Here is a 15,746-nt window from a genome sequence, read left to right on the forward strand (position 1 = left end):
CTTATCTGATCTTGGAGGATTTGCTCTATGAAAATATCGATATAAAGGGCAAATAATATTGGAGAACAGGAACAGCCCTGTCTTGTCCCTCTTGCAATGCCAATGGAATTTGATTCTTGACCCATTATGTTTAGACTCGAATATGGTCTGTGATACATTGCCTGTATTGCTGTCAAAAAGCCAGGCCCAAATCCTCTCTGTACCATAGTCGCCCAAAGATACTGCAATGAGACACGATCAAATGCCTTCTCGGCATCTAGGAGGATGATATCCATCTTCTCACCAGTTGTCTCAGATATAGCAAACAAGGCTATAGCACGTCTGATCTGGTCTGTTGTGCCTCTTGTTGGTATAAAGCCATGTTGCCATGGTGAGACTAGATGGGCTATCAGCCTGATTCATGTACGGGCCGTTTTGTGTGTCCCTAATAGCGATCAATAGCGACTCGCTATTGAGGAAACGCAAAACGGCATTCATGTACTTTTCGGAGAAAAAATAGCGACTCGCATGCGGGCGCTAAAGCCGTTAGCGACCCACAAAAAACGCAGAATAATCGCTATTTCCGGCTATCTGCGATCGGGATTGCGACTCGCAATCCCGATCGCACGAGATTGCGCTCGCAATCCCGATTGCACGGGATTGCGAGTCGCATTCTCGCGGGATCTGGAAAACGGGAAGACGCATTCCGAGCACCGTGATGACATCACAACCAGGAAGCAGCCAAATCCCACCCCCAAACACCACAGTGACGCTATCAGTCAACTGTCCACGACGGAAAGCTGCCACCAACCCGCCGTTTGCGCATCCCGACCCCGCCGAAATAGCGACCGCTATGTCAGACGACCCGCAGCCCGGACCCAGCAACAGCGCTGGCCGAAAGCGCAAATTGAAATTTTCCGAACAGGAGCTGGAGAACCTCATAGAGGGTGTGGTGGCCAACCACGACCAGCTGTTTGGTGCAAACTCCCGGAGGGTCCCAGAGCAGGAGAAGAGGAGGATCTGGGTGGGGATTGCCGCAAGCGTGAACTCTGTGGGCGTTGCGGACAGGTCCCTGGAGGAATTAAAAAAGCGGTGGTACGACCTCCGAGGGCGTGCCAAGGAGAGGGTGGCGGAGCGCCTTGGTGAGGCATCAGGCACCGGAGGTGGTGGACCGACTGTCCCACCCAATACCCCCCTGGAGGACCGGGTAGAGGACACGTTGGAGAGGGAGGCGTGTGTTGGCGTGACCCCTCTGGACTCCTCCCGCCCCACCCAAGACACCCAAGGTAAGTGGCATGCGACTGCGACCCTGTCCCCTATGACCGCCCCTGACCACATAGGCTCACTCATTGGCCCTTAGTCATGCCGTGCATCAGGAAATGCCCTGAAGCATTGTGGGAGACGTAGTATGTCCACAATGTAGTAGTACCACAATGCGGCCCCAAAGGTTCCAAAGTGCGCATATACACAGCCACCCAGGGAATGACACCCAGCATGCATGTAACATCTGCACGTCTGACAGTCACATGCACCTAATGAGTATCCACTTACCCTCACAGGTGCGGGAGATAGCAGCGACAGTGAGAGGCTGCTGATCGACGAGGAGGCCCAGGAGGAGGAATCCCTACCTGCTACCCAGCCACCAGCCCCTGCGGCAGCGCCAACACCAGCAGCCAGGCCACCCACCTTGCCTGCTGCATCCGCCTCAGGCCCACCGGCTGCCAAGGCCAGGCCACCCACCTTGCCTTCCGCATCCGCCTCAGGCCCACCGGCTGCCAAGGCCAGGCCACCCACCTTGCCTTCCGCATCCGCCTCAGGCCCACCGGCTGCCAAGGCCAGGCCACCCACCTTGCCTTCTGCATCCGCCTCAGGCCCACCGGCTGCCAAGGCCAGGCCACCCACCACACCTGCCGCACCTGCAACACCAGCTGCTGCAAGACCTGCAGCTCGTCCACCACCATCTGGGCCAGCCACATCCGCTACACAGCGGCCGACCACCAGGAGGGGCAATGGCCATTTCCACGCCTGCATGAGTGTGGAGCGGCGCATGCTGCGTTTACACCAGCGCCAGTCGCAGCAGCAAGGAGCCATCCAGCTCCAGCTGCAGAAGATTGGCCGCAATGTGGCGGGAGTGGGCGAGAGGGTGGACCGCATGACGGCGGCCATTGACCGCATGGCGACGGCTATGGAACACAACACTGCAGCGCTGGTGAAGCACCGAAGTGTTGCTAGCAGGCGCCACCACCAGTTGCTGAGCCGGCTGTCTACCTATAGCCGCTCCAATTATGCCTCGGCAAATGCCACCACCCTGCTTGCGCGGCGCTCGTTAACCCAGCAGCACCAACTCGTCCAGTGCTGCGAGGATATTACCCGAGTGCTGGAGCATTTGACAACCGCCGTCACCGCACTGCACGCACCTGTGATTCCGGCAATTGTGGGGGGTGATGATGCTAGTGAGGGTGCCTCTAGTGTCAGCAGCCACTCTGCCACGCAGGCCCCCACACCTAGGCGCAGCACAAGGGCTGCCCCAGCTCCAGCTGCCCAGGAAGAGGAAGAGGCTCCCAGGCGCCTGGGAATTGTGCGCCGGAGGCGCCAATGACATTGTGTCAGGGACACAGGCGCAGGCTGAACTTAAGCCTGCCATGGAGCGTCTCATGCAGTATGCATGAATACTGCATTTTGTAAATAGTTGTTACGGAGACCCATATATTTTTTTGTGATTCAAACAAATACATTTATTTTGGTGCACACATACGCCTTGTGTAATCATTACAGTTTGCATGCAATTGTGATATGTGGGGTGGGGGAAGGGGGTGGGCTAGAAATTGTTAGCTGTGATGTGGTTGCGACGTCTGTGGCCTTCAGCTGGGTTCTCCCCGCGTGCATGGTGCGCATGTGCTGGTGGCCGGTCGTCCCCCTCAGATTCACTGCCTGAGATGTCAACTGGTATCCGGCGCTTGGTTGCAATGTTATGAAGCATTGCACAGACAGCCACAATGCGGCAGCACGCTGCAGGACTGTAATACATGGCCCCACCTGTCTTGTGCAGTATACGGAACCTGCTCTTGAGCAGGCCAAATGTCCTTTCAATACAGTTCCTTGTCCGGATGTGCGCAACATTGTAGCGGCGTTGCTGAGGTGTGGCAGGGTTGAGGTAAGGGGTCAGGAGGTATTCCCGTAGGGCGTAGCCACTGTCACCTGTATGAGAGGAGCAGATGTTGATTGCCTGTGCAGCGCAGTTACTTCATAGCAATGTGACATTGTCGACAAAGTGTACTTACCAAGTAGGTGTCCTTCCCCAAACTCTCCCCTGATCAGTCGTGTGTGGAGTCCGCTGTGCCTGAAGATAAAGGAGTCATGGGTACTCCCTGGGTACTGGGCCACAATGTCAGTGATGATGGTCTTGGCATTGCAGACCATCTGTATGTTGAGGGAGTGGTACGACTTCCTGTTGCGGTACATATACTCCGTGCCAGCTGGTGGGCAGATGGCGACGTGGGTACAGTCTATGCAGCCAAGGACATGGGGAAAATGGGCAACATTATAAAATTGTAGTTTTGTGAGGTCCAAATCCTGTTGGCTCGTGGGAAATGTGATGTGCCGGTGGAGCTGGGTGAGCATGGCGTCAACAAAAGTGTGGAGGCAGCGTGACATGGTGGGCTGGGAAATCCCCCCAGCAGCGGCTACTATGCCCTGGAAACTGCCGGATGCCAGGAGGTGCAGGCTGCACAATACCTGCACATGTGTGGGCACAGAATTGTTTCGCCTTGTTGGGTGCTGCATGATGGGGTCGAGTTCTTGTATCAGCCAGGTGATCATTTCCCCATTCAGCCTGTATTTAGCATAAATCTGTTCTCTGGTTTGCCCCAGCAAGGTGACCCGCTGCCGGTAAATCCTTGCCTGCCTCATGCGTCTCCTCCGTGCTGCTCGCTGTAGCCTTCGCCGCCTCACCACCATGTACATCCCAGGCATTGTGGAACGCCTATTGCTGCTGCTGAATGTCCTTATGTGTGATTGGTCAGGCCTGGACCTGTTGGTGATTGGCTAACAGTTTTTCAAATTTTGGTTAATCATGGCTTTTATGGTTACCACCTGCTTTGAGTTGTCCTTAAATTGCGCCGCGCTAATGTGCGATTTAGCGATTTTTCGCTAATGTATTTCTTTCATGAATGCCGATTGAGACAATATTGCGTTTCGCTATTCAATTCGCAGATTCCGTGGTTGGTCGCTATTTCATTATCGCTAATGCTCGACTTCCCGGAGTCTGCGACTTTTACAGCGTAATCGCTATTCCGCTCGCTATTATTTTTTTGCGATTTCGCTATTTCGTACTTGAATGCCGATTCCGTGTTTTGCACCCGCAATTGCGTTTTCGCAGCCATTGCGGGCGCTATTTCGCTTCATGAATCAGGCTGTATGATCCCCCCCCCTAACTGAGTTGTGAAGATTTTTGAGTACAGTTTGGTGTCAACGTTCTTGAGCGATATGGGTCTGTATGATGCAGGATTGTCAGCGGGTTTCCCTTTTTTTTAAAAGACCACAATATCTGCTCCTTGCCAGGACTCAGGAGGGATTCTGCTATATTGTATTCCAAGAAACAGGTCTAAGAGTATCGGATCTATTTCCTCTTGAAGTGCTTTATATAATTCCAATGGAATTCTATCAGGACCTGCCGCTTTTCCTGAAGGCATGGATTTCAGGGCTGATAGCACCTCTTCCATCGTGATTTCTTTATCAATCTCTTGTCGCAATTCTTCACTAAGCCTACGGTGACTTCCTAGAGCTAACTCAGTTTCATTGGCGAGCATAGGATCAAGACTATCCTGTTGATACAAATCTTGATAACATTTTTCAAAGGTCTTGATAATGTCTTTTATTTCTGTATGATGTATACCGTCTTGACCTTTAATTTCCGTTATGTTGTTTCTGGCTACTCTTTGTTTAGTCCGCAGGGCAAGTATCTCAACTACGGTCTAGCCATATTCATATCTCTCACTTTTGTGTGCCTGATAAGTAGCTGCCCCCTTCCTGATGTAATAGCTACTTATTTCGGCTTTTGTGATCATTATTTTTTGTCGCAGTAATAATTCTTCCCTCTCTTGTTTTTTACTAATTGCGCTACTGTGTTATACTTCTAATTCCCCCAGTTCAGTTATCAAAGTATTGATTTCCTTCTTCTCTTGTTTTATAGCCCTCCCCACAAAACTGATTGTTTCTACCCAGAGGCCTGTTTTAAGCTATCCCAAACTACACATCGCGAAAAACTATATTGGTTCATCTCGTAATATTCTGTGGCCCATTGTTTAATGTGTTTGAGATATTGGTCATTGGATAATAAAGATCTATTAAACGTTCACTTAGACTGTGGACGGTCTTCAGTCTGAAATACTAAATCCATGACTAAGGGATTGTGGTCCGATAGTAATTTGGGTAATTACTACTTGGTCATAATCAGAGAGGATGACACCAAGAAGTAATCTAGCCTGACACAATTCTTATGAGGATTTGAAAAATATGTATAACCAGGGTCGGCAGGATGTTTAACCCCCCCACACATCCTTCAAGTCATGGCTAGTCCGCAGAGCCGAGAGGGCTCGATGAACATGGGGTTTCCTCCCCTGGTGTTTCTGGGTTCTACCGTAGCCAGTATCACAGTAAATGTTCAAATCCCCACAGATTATTAACGGGCCTGGACATGATGCTAGCTCGACTTCTATGTTGTTAAATATTTGTGGATCATCTTCATTTGATCTGTATATTGTACGGATGGTCAATCCCATGGGAGTTGTGCAATAGCCCATCTCCCCCACTTATCTTCCAAGACCCGTTTAGCTGGACCAATACAGTTCCTTACATGAATCGCAACTCCCCTAATAGTTGAAGTTTGTGTGGAGCAAGCTACAAGATTATATCCCCTTATAGCTAAAATATCTTGTTTCCCCCAGGGAATATGCGTTTCTTTTTGGCATATTAATATTTTGGCGAATATGATACGATTTGATTTGTCATTGAGACCGCCAACATTGACTTAACAGATAGTGATCTTACCCATTTGAGTTATTTAATTTCCTCTGAATTAAACGCTCTTGCTTATTTATACTTGCTACCTCATTCCTTTTGTTTATATCCTCTCCAGTTTTTTCTTTTTGCTCGCCCTCCACCCTGTGTTCAACCCCCCAAACCCCTCCCTCCTTTCCCACATTCCTCACCCCGTGCCCTTGAACTCCTCCCCCACCCCATCCCCGGTAGAAAAGCATCCAGACTGGTTAGTATCTTGTGATGGTTGCTACCCCCTGATCCATATGTTTTGTTTCCTGGCAGCTAGAGCTAGGACATTAAAAAAAAGTGTATTTTTTTCCTTTTCTCCCCATTCCCCTTCTCCTTTCTCTCTCTTCGCCTTTCCCTTCCCCCTTTCTACCTTTTGTCCTTTCAGAGCAGGCAAGAGTGAGTAAAAAAGAACAAAAAAAACAAAAAAACAAAAGAAGCAAGATCAAAATGGAATATACAGTGGCCCCTAGAATAGTGAAACAGGAGAAACAGAAAGCTTTGATATCAGGTAAATTAGTCTAAGATTTAAGGTCCCAGTCCTCCAAGTACTCTTTCACTTTGATCTCGGAGGTGAAGAATCGAGTATGATCTCCCTTGATCACTTTTAGACAAGCTGGATGCAGCACATAGGCACGGGGCTTCGTGTCGGGTTTCACAGGCTGTTTGACATTGAACGGGACCCGATGGGCTCTATGTACCTTTAGAGCCCAATTCCAACCATCTAAATCCGGAAATGCTTTAGACAGCATATCAGCCACGTACACCTGAGTATCTGATTCTTCCTTTCCCTCTGGTACATCTAGTACCCGTAGATTATTTCAGCGTTGCCGATTTTCGTGGTCTCCTAACTTCCACTGTATGTCAGTTAGTTGGGCGTCATGAGCAGTAGTACTTGTGCATGTGGCTGCTTTAGATTTATATCGTTCTCTACGGTTTCTGTTCGCATTTGAAGGGATGTGAGGCGCTCATTAATGACAACACACAACTTCACGACTTTTTTAACACCCCCTTGAATCTTCCGCCTAGCTGTCTGTGCGCATTTGCTATCTTGGCGCGCTTCTTCACGAAGGCAGAGTATGCATTGGAGGACAGTGTCTAAAGTTCGAGGTGCTGGGGAGAGTTGTACAGATGCAAAGTATATCTGCTCCTGAGTGGTCCCATCTTAGAATTATTTTTTGTAGACTGGGGTGACTTGTTTTTCTCACTGCCTTACGCATTGTGGCTATTGTGTCTCTTTTGCCACTGTCTGAGACCTCCTCACTAGAGTCTCCAAGTGAGTCAGACCCTGACCCTGAGCCTGATGCTGACCAGATCCCATCTGAAAGCGAGAAGAAACAGTCCATATCCTGCTCACTGTGGTTCGAGGAAGTAGCGTGATTTATAGCCACAGCACCTCCAAGGTGGGGATTGAGCGTGATAGCCCCCGCCGTTATATCTATTGTTTGAGCCCCAGGCTCCTCTAAAGTACATCCATCAGTGTTGCCCCTTATCTCAGGTTGCAGGCAGGGGGGTTGAGAGGAACGGGAGGCAGCTGAGTATGCTGACTGGTTTTAGGTGCATCAACAGTCACAGATAGGGTTTCCTGTGAAACATCAAGTGTTGCTCCATAAGCCTTCCCGATCACACCACCACCACCTTCTGAATCTCTCCCCCCTGGCACTGCTCACCTGTTACACCTTCTTAGGGTTGTGGGTGCTTTACTCCTGGCGCTGCTCACAGGAGATCTAACACAGAGGGTTCGCTTGCGGGTGGCGCTCCAGTCCCTCCAGCTTCACAGTCGTGAGTACTGCATTCCCCGGGATTTGTTTTTTCCCCCCACCGGGTCTCGGGCGAAGGTCCAAAGATGTTATCATTTTTGGGGATAAGCCAGCACCTGTACCCGCGCTTGACCGCATTTTCTCCTTTATTCCAGCAGCCACCGGGATTTTTTGAGCCATGGTTTCCCCAGAGCACACCCAGCAAAGCTCTGAGCAGAACAGGCAGCCTTTCCTCTTCTCACCGCCGGACGTCAAAGTGGTCAAAAAAGTGAGGAACACCCTTGTGAGCTCTGCACGGCACAGTGCAGCTCCACACTGGGTGGGACCGGGGCAGAACTTCAGGTATGCAAGCGCGCTTCCATTCCGCTCGTATTTTTTTTTTTTGGCTCTGCTTTTCATTTTTTTGTTCGCTTGTTTTCCTTTGATTCTATTTAGGCTTTTTAGTCAATTACTGCTATCGGCAGACAGACTTTGTTTGCCCGGCTCGTAGTTGTTTTCTGTTACTGCCATTTTCACTACAGAATCGCTCCGTCCATCATCTCCATGTGTTTGCTTTGAACAGGCATGGCAGTAGCTGGGTCCACCAAAAAGGCACGGGAATCAAATTTTATCAAACGTTTATACAAAAGAACAACTTGTTCATATAATAGTCATGTCTCAGCCAAATTCAGCATAGCCAAATTTGGGCATGGCGTAAAGCCAGCAAAGTAGACCACGTGGCCCTTTCAATATTTCAGAGGTCCATCCGAACAATGCTGAGTACATGGAAAAGTACACCAATATACCAAGTCTGGTGTTCCCAGACCATAAGAGGAATTTCAAGAAGAGCATAAGGACGATAAGCATTTTGTACTACTGCAGCAGCAGTATAAGTATGAAATATATTGTCATTAGCATTGACAGCCGGAAAGGTGACCCAGGAATAGAAGACTTCAAAGTGGTGTGCTGCGTCTGCTACAATCACACAAAGTACAAGGGCCCCCGCATTAGGGGCATCATTCGCAAGTAAGTGTTGAGTAATTGCAGGGTGGCAATTAGACGCAATAACAACGGCCATAATCAATAATCAAAAGATTCAAAAAGGCAGCACAAAAATGGGTATAATCCCTTTAATATCCAAGCTTGAAAAACCAACAGAACTTGGTGGTCCCTAAAAGCTGTGGAGGATAAATTCCAAACATCATCAACGTCTCTGCAAGACAGTGCAAGGGTGTTGTGGACAAACACAAGCACTATTCAGGTTTCCCACAAATAGGTACAGGAGAAAACGTTGGTGGCGCCATGTTGCATGGATTCCGCTCAGGAACATAACTACGCTTGGGACCATAGAACATCAGTAGTTAGGGATTGAATCACCTAACCACCTCAGTACTGTGAGCCCCAGTCCAACTATCAATAGTGGTACAAAAGGGGGTGGTGATGGACGGAGCATCCGAATCAATCAAACACTCACACCCAGTCAAAAGATCTGGGTTTAATCCATCACCGTTCTTTAGCCCACTCTGCCACCCCAGTTCAGACATGGCTATATGCAAATCAGTCTGACCCTGTGCCTCATGGGAACAGTCCAGCCCGAACTGCCAAGCCATGTCTTCCCTGGACCGGAAACAAGCTTCCGAGGACCAGTTTCTGGCATTCCAGTTCCGTCTTCAGCCCGGCTTGCTTGAATCCAATGGCAAAGTGAGCAAGGGACTCACGTCTGGAGCATACCCTGCCACACTTATGGCGGCCAAAAGCGGTACAAAAGGGGGTGGTGATGGAAGGAGCATCCGATTCAATCAAACACTCACACCCAGTCAAAAGATCTGGGTTTAATCCATCACCGTTCTTTACCCCACTCTGCCACCCCAGTTCAGACATGGCTATATGCAAATCAGTCTGACCCTGTGCCTCATGGGAACAGTCCAGCCCGAACTGCCAAGCCATGTTTTCCTTCTTCAGCCCGGCTTGCTTGAATCCAATGGCAAAGTGAGCAAGGGACTCACGTCTGAGCATACCCTGCCACACTTATGGCGGCCAAAAGCGGTACAAAAGGGGGTGGTGATGGACGGAGCATCCGAATCAATCTATCAATAGTGTCTCACTTGCCCGCCTACTCATACCCAGAGAGACAAGAGAATTGCCACCCTGCAACACTCATGGATCTTGGTGACAGGACACTCCATTTCACTCTGACACTTGTACTCGTCCACAATAAGATATGAAAGAGACATGAAGGAAGTTTGAAATGTTTATTTCAACTATTGTGCTCTAGAATGCAGTATAGGTGCCGCATTCAGAAAACAACTGCTTAGCAAAAATACCATCAGCATTGGCAATAACCGTATATTATGAAAAGCCTTGTCATATTATAGGACAGAATAGCCTAACCCCACTCCCCTTCTACAGAAACAAACTGATTATACAGCAAATATCTCTGGGTTTAGCAGGGGACCCCGTACCTTAGCATACACAGATGGACGTTCTACATCTTAGATACAGCTGTGATCTTCGCTCGGAAAATATTGGTCTCTCTCTCTGTGTTACATAGCTGTGCTTACCTATATTGCACGGTTTATATGTTCATAAACAACAGCTGCATTTCTGGGTTATGTCTAGGTGTGAGTGCCTGACAAGAACAAAATAACAAGGGACATTGTTATTTGAAATTCCAGGAAACAACTGAACGAGAAAACAACTGCAGGTTCTTTGTGGAAAAATAATGTGGCACAGAAGCAAACATATTTATGTAGTCACGTGTGCAAAGCTAATACTGCCTGTGTGGTGCACAGTCCGGCTAACATAGGAAAACAACAATGGGCCCTGTACGGAACACATGACAGACTCAAATGAAGGGGAGTGTCTGAGAAGGAGTCGGTGACCCCAAAGATGACACAGTGTTCACCATTATCTGGAGGTGGCTGATGAGTACTTGGGGCAAGCTTGCCTTCAATAGCTAGTCATCAAGGTAAGGGAAGACTGGTAACAAAGACTTCCAAAGATGATCTACCACCACTGTCATCACTTTTATGAACACCTGAAGGAAAAAGGGGAGCCACAGGTTGCACAGATGGGATTGGAGGATGGGAATATGAAAATAGGTGTTCTGCAGGGCCAACGCCACCTTTCAGTCTCCAGGGTTGAGAGCAGACAAGAAGACATTGAAAGGGTAAGCATTTAACATTTTTCCTCTGGAGGAAAGCACTGAAAGGGCTCATATTTAATATAGGCCGGGTGCCTCCATCCTTTCTTGGCACTAGGAAGTAGAAGGAATATCAACCAGGCCCTACTTCTGCAGCTGACCATCTCAAAAGACTTCCTGGAGAGATGGTCCTCCGTCAGTCATTGTAGGATGGTTTGAAGGTGCATTGAGAAGAAAGAAATGGGAACGCATAACCCCTGCAAACTATGTACAGGAGTCACTTTTCATACGTGATATCCTGCCAACCTGGAAAGAATCATCGGATTCTGCCTCTCAAGGGTGGTGTGCTCCATCAAGGGCACGCTCAAGAGGTTTAGCAGACGGGGCTGCAATGGAGCTGAAGACTGGGTGGCACGCTGACCTTGCATACATGGACGGTGGGCACTTTAGCCATGACTGCAAAATTGCTGGGTCCCCTGAGGGGGTTGGACAGACTGGCAGTAGGGGCAGCCTTGTGCAGGGAGCAATGAAACGGGTGAGGTTGTGAGTAGGGGCAGAGAGGCCCAAAATGTGATCACCCGATGGAGTTGGTGGTATTCAAGCCACAACACATTGTTAACTTGGACGCAAAACAACCAACTAGAATTGCCAAGGCCCAGATATCTCGAAGGTCGCCAGGAACACCTGAGAGGACTTGAGCTGCAGAATCCCAAAGGGCATGGGAGTAATGATTCAACAAGCAGCTCACGTTGACAGAGCGGAGGGCTAGTATGGTGGAAGAAAAGCCCCTCTTGCCAAATGTTTCCACAAATTTAGATTCCCATTATGACGTGGACATTACATTGGCTGGTTGTGTGCGAATGACAGCCTACTATGGTAAATTACGGTGAATTGTTTAGGGAGTGTGGTTGTGCCATACTTGCTGGTGCTTTTCTTCAAATACTAAGTAGACACCGCTTAAACAATAAGTGGTTTCAATATCCTGCAAAATAAATCTCATTTCTTCATAATCTTCTTAACTTCATAAAGTAGTAGACAAATGTGTTATTTTTCAAAATTTCTTCCTTGGAACTCTGTGTCTTCTTTGTGCCCCAGTGACCACAGGAAGAATTTGGGGATGTAATAAAGGTCATAAAATGTTGCCTTAAAGTTTTTGCTTTAGCAACATCTATAGATCTTGCTAGATGACCGTCTAAGTCCATATTGAGTAAGAAATCCCGTAATACAATGCCTTTATTTATGAAATTTTATGAATGCTTTAAAACACATTATATTGCATTATAATTTTTTAGGCCATTGTATTTCTCAGACAAGGTATTTATTTGAAAAAGTGATACTTAGCATTGCACATAACATTCTACAACATAACTTTTTGTTAACCAGCAAACATATTTTATTGATCTAAGAGGAATAATGGATTAATCATACACCAAGTTTTCCAGCCTGCAGGTTGCTAGGCTGCTCACATATCTGAATAGTAGATATGTGAATCCACCGAGAAATTGCTCTGGTTTTTTAGTTATTGATTTAAATTTCTAGTTTTTTCACTTTTGTTGCATGAGTCTAATTTAACGCATCTATTTTATTTTAATAGCTGTCTCTTCTTTACTTTGGAAGGATAGTGTTTTACTAAGTGCTCTTTGTCTGCTAATCAGCTTTTCAGCTGAAATGTTGATGGAACACAGATGTTGTGATTGCTTGATATAAAACAAACCTCTCTGGATTTAAACCAAGTACTTATCTGGTTCTAGGTAGAACTTGCACAAAGAAGGATGCAGACAAAGCCTATTAAATGTGACCATTTGTCTATTTTCTCATATTTATACATTTTATATCAACTCCATAAAAGTACAATAGCTAGAAATTAACCAGCCATATCTTTATAATATGTTCCTATAAGCTGGCGTTTTTATGACTGCTAAACATTACGATTTAGAAGATATTAAATTGCAGAACAGTTTACATAATTTGAGTTTCACCTACTGTTAAAAAGTATCAAACAATGCACAGTGAGCAATTTTATTATGAAAATTATTTTAGTAGGTGGATACATCATGCTAATGGATAGTGTGTTTTATCACTTTTTCCTTTACATTACAAAATGTGATAGAGATGGAGTTACTTTAAGTAAATCACCCAGAATCCCTTCTACACTATTTTGCTCCCTTTTAAATTACAGACTACAGTTTATTTGAGTGAGATGAACAAAAGAAGAGTTGTGATATGCATTTCTCACACTGGAGTACTTTTGCTTCACTTCTGAACTCAGATGATCCCTGGCGTGTACCACATGTGGCTGAGACTGCATTAAATATGCTTGCAGTGGTGCGTGTTTCAGGTTCCATTCAGTGTCTTCACATTGAGGAAACTTAATGCCTCAATATTTGTAGGGCCACCACAAGGGTACAGTGCTCATTTAAAGGTGGTAGGTAATGATAAAATTACCTTCCCTGTGGCGGATGTCCTGACCACTCACCTGTTGTATTTCCATCCTCATTCCTTTAGTGGGGGATGATGGCTGTCCTGAAGGGGAGGCTGCCACTGGCTCAACACTCATGAAAAGCCTTTTGGAGGGCCAACTGCTGGCGCAAAGGTTGTAGAAGTAGCCATCCTATTCAACGTGGCCCCTCACGCTGTCCACCTGCTTGTTTTCCTGTCTGGAACTATCATGTACACCATGATGATCCCAGACAGGAACATTTCTAAATGTCCCTAGGCACTGGTACAAAACTCCCAGCATGGGGATACAATTATCTTTTTGCCAAAGACAGCCCTCCTCCCCAAGTTTAGAGTTCTGTCTTCCAGAAAACCAAAAAGACATTCTGCAGTGCTGCTACGGAATGAGGACTAGACACCCCTTCTTTTTTTCCGTAAAGTGGCCCACAGCCTTTCAAGGCAAGAGCCACAGCAGAGCTAGGCAGAAACCACTGTAGAGATTGTTCTTCTGCTGTCCCAGCTTTTTAGAGGCTAGCCCGCCAAACTGTATATTAGGGCCTATATATGATTACTATCCCATCCCAATCAAGTTGTGAGACTGTATGAAAAGTGTCAGATGCTATAAAGGATTAAACGCAAGACAACGTCCAGATCCAGGTTTGAACTGTTATTCTACCCTTAATTTTGAAGCGTAACTTTCATTTGATCGACATAACAGGGCTGTATTTCAAATATGGTACATAAATAAAAATATATTGGAGATACATGCTAACTAAGAATGATTAGGCTTACATCTTTAAAAAATACTTCTAAATCAACTTTATAATTGTATTAAAAGATACCTGTATGAGACAGTCAAGCAAATAAGCAAAAAGTTATACAAAGAGAGCTTTTTTGATGAACTGCTGCCAAGAATTACAAACATGGGAGCCAACAATGCAGTTGCAATAGAGGTAAAGCCTCACAGTGGAAACAGGTGCCTAGCTAGAAAGGGTGCGACCATAGTCGTTAGAGCACAGGCAAATGACACTAACAACATAGGAATGAATAAACTATGTGTTTCTATTAACCTTAAGAAACTGGAAGAGGACAAATCGCAGTTCTTTCCAAAAAGAAGCAATACCACACAAGTTGAAGGGAAACCTTAGCAAGTATCAAGCCTCTTAAACCTGCAGCTGCAATTAAGAAAGCTGCTAAGCCGTCCTGATGTCCTAAGATGCCTTAAAATATATGCAACGTTGTGGCTTCCTTTTGAGGAATATGCAGCAAAGCTGAGCATGGACTTGAGCTTTCTGTTGACCCAACTCTCTAAAGGTAATCAATATACAGAAATCATTCTTTGTCCCACAGTTTTTTCCATTCTGCCATCTTAGCTCAATTGCAACAAAACAGACATCTTTGGTTTATGATAGTACGCAGTGCTGGGAGCAATGCTGCAATATTGAGAGGATCTGAAGCAACCTCCCTGTTAAGTTGAAACGCATGTTTGGAGCGTTCCATCTGCCATTAGTAAGGCTGTGTGATACCAACATGCTGTTGAATTGATAGCAATTGCAGATTGGTACACTTGCAAACAATTGAGGTATGGGCTTGTTTTATGACCCTATCAGTGGTTAATTAGAGCCGGTGGTTTCCGGTGCTCGGCACCGGTACTTAATTGCCAGCACCGAGGCTTATGGTAGTCTGCCACATGGTAGTGGTGTCTGCCAAATTTAGGTACGAGCACAACAACACCTGTTTATTAATTCAATTTACACTTCGAATGATTAGTATTTGCCTCCCAAGCCATTCTTATAGCTTTGTGGCCCTAGAATGAATATAGCATGTCACAACGCATGCTATCACATTGCATGCTTTTACAACACGGTCGTTACAATGACCGCGTTGCTAGTACGCGATACCTTTACATCGCAAGTCATTATATCAACTTGCTGTAGGGGGCACACTGTACTTAGGAAAAGTATTATTTACTATTCCTACTCCAGCTTGCACAACAGTAGGGAAGGTGTTGGAATTTCCTTTCCAATACCTTAGCGCCCCCTACAACAAGTCGTTCTGATGACTTGCATTGTAACGGTTGTAATAGCACTGCAATGCGATGACAGCATTGTAAACGCTGTTTCCCCCCTGGAATAGTATGAATTGTCACACTTTTATGAGTGTGATGATTAATAGTGTGTTGGTGCTGTCATTGGCAGCGTTGCCAGGGGCTATTAATGGTGCAAGCTGTAGTGTCCTCCTGTAGAGGGCCCAGGCACCATTATTTTTACAAATGAAGCACTGGGGCCTATTTTACCCACAGTCATCCTTTCTAATGTCCCCACTTACCCAGAGGCCATGTCCAAGCAGGGCAAGTGTAACTGATGGAGCGAGGTATAAAACAAAATTTTGTATACCCCTCGTGA

This window comes from Lissotriton helveticus, chromosome 12 (genome assembly GCF_964261635.1).
Source record: "Lissotriton helveticus chromosome 12, aLisHel1.1, whole genome shotgun sequence".
In the NCBI taxonomy this organism is placed as follows: domain Eukaryota; kingdom Metazoa; phylum Chordata; class Amphibia; order Caudata; family Salamandridae; genus Lissotriton; species Lissotriton helveticus.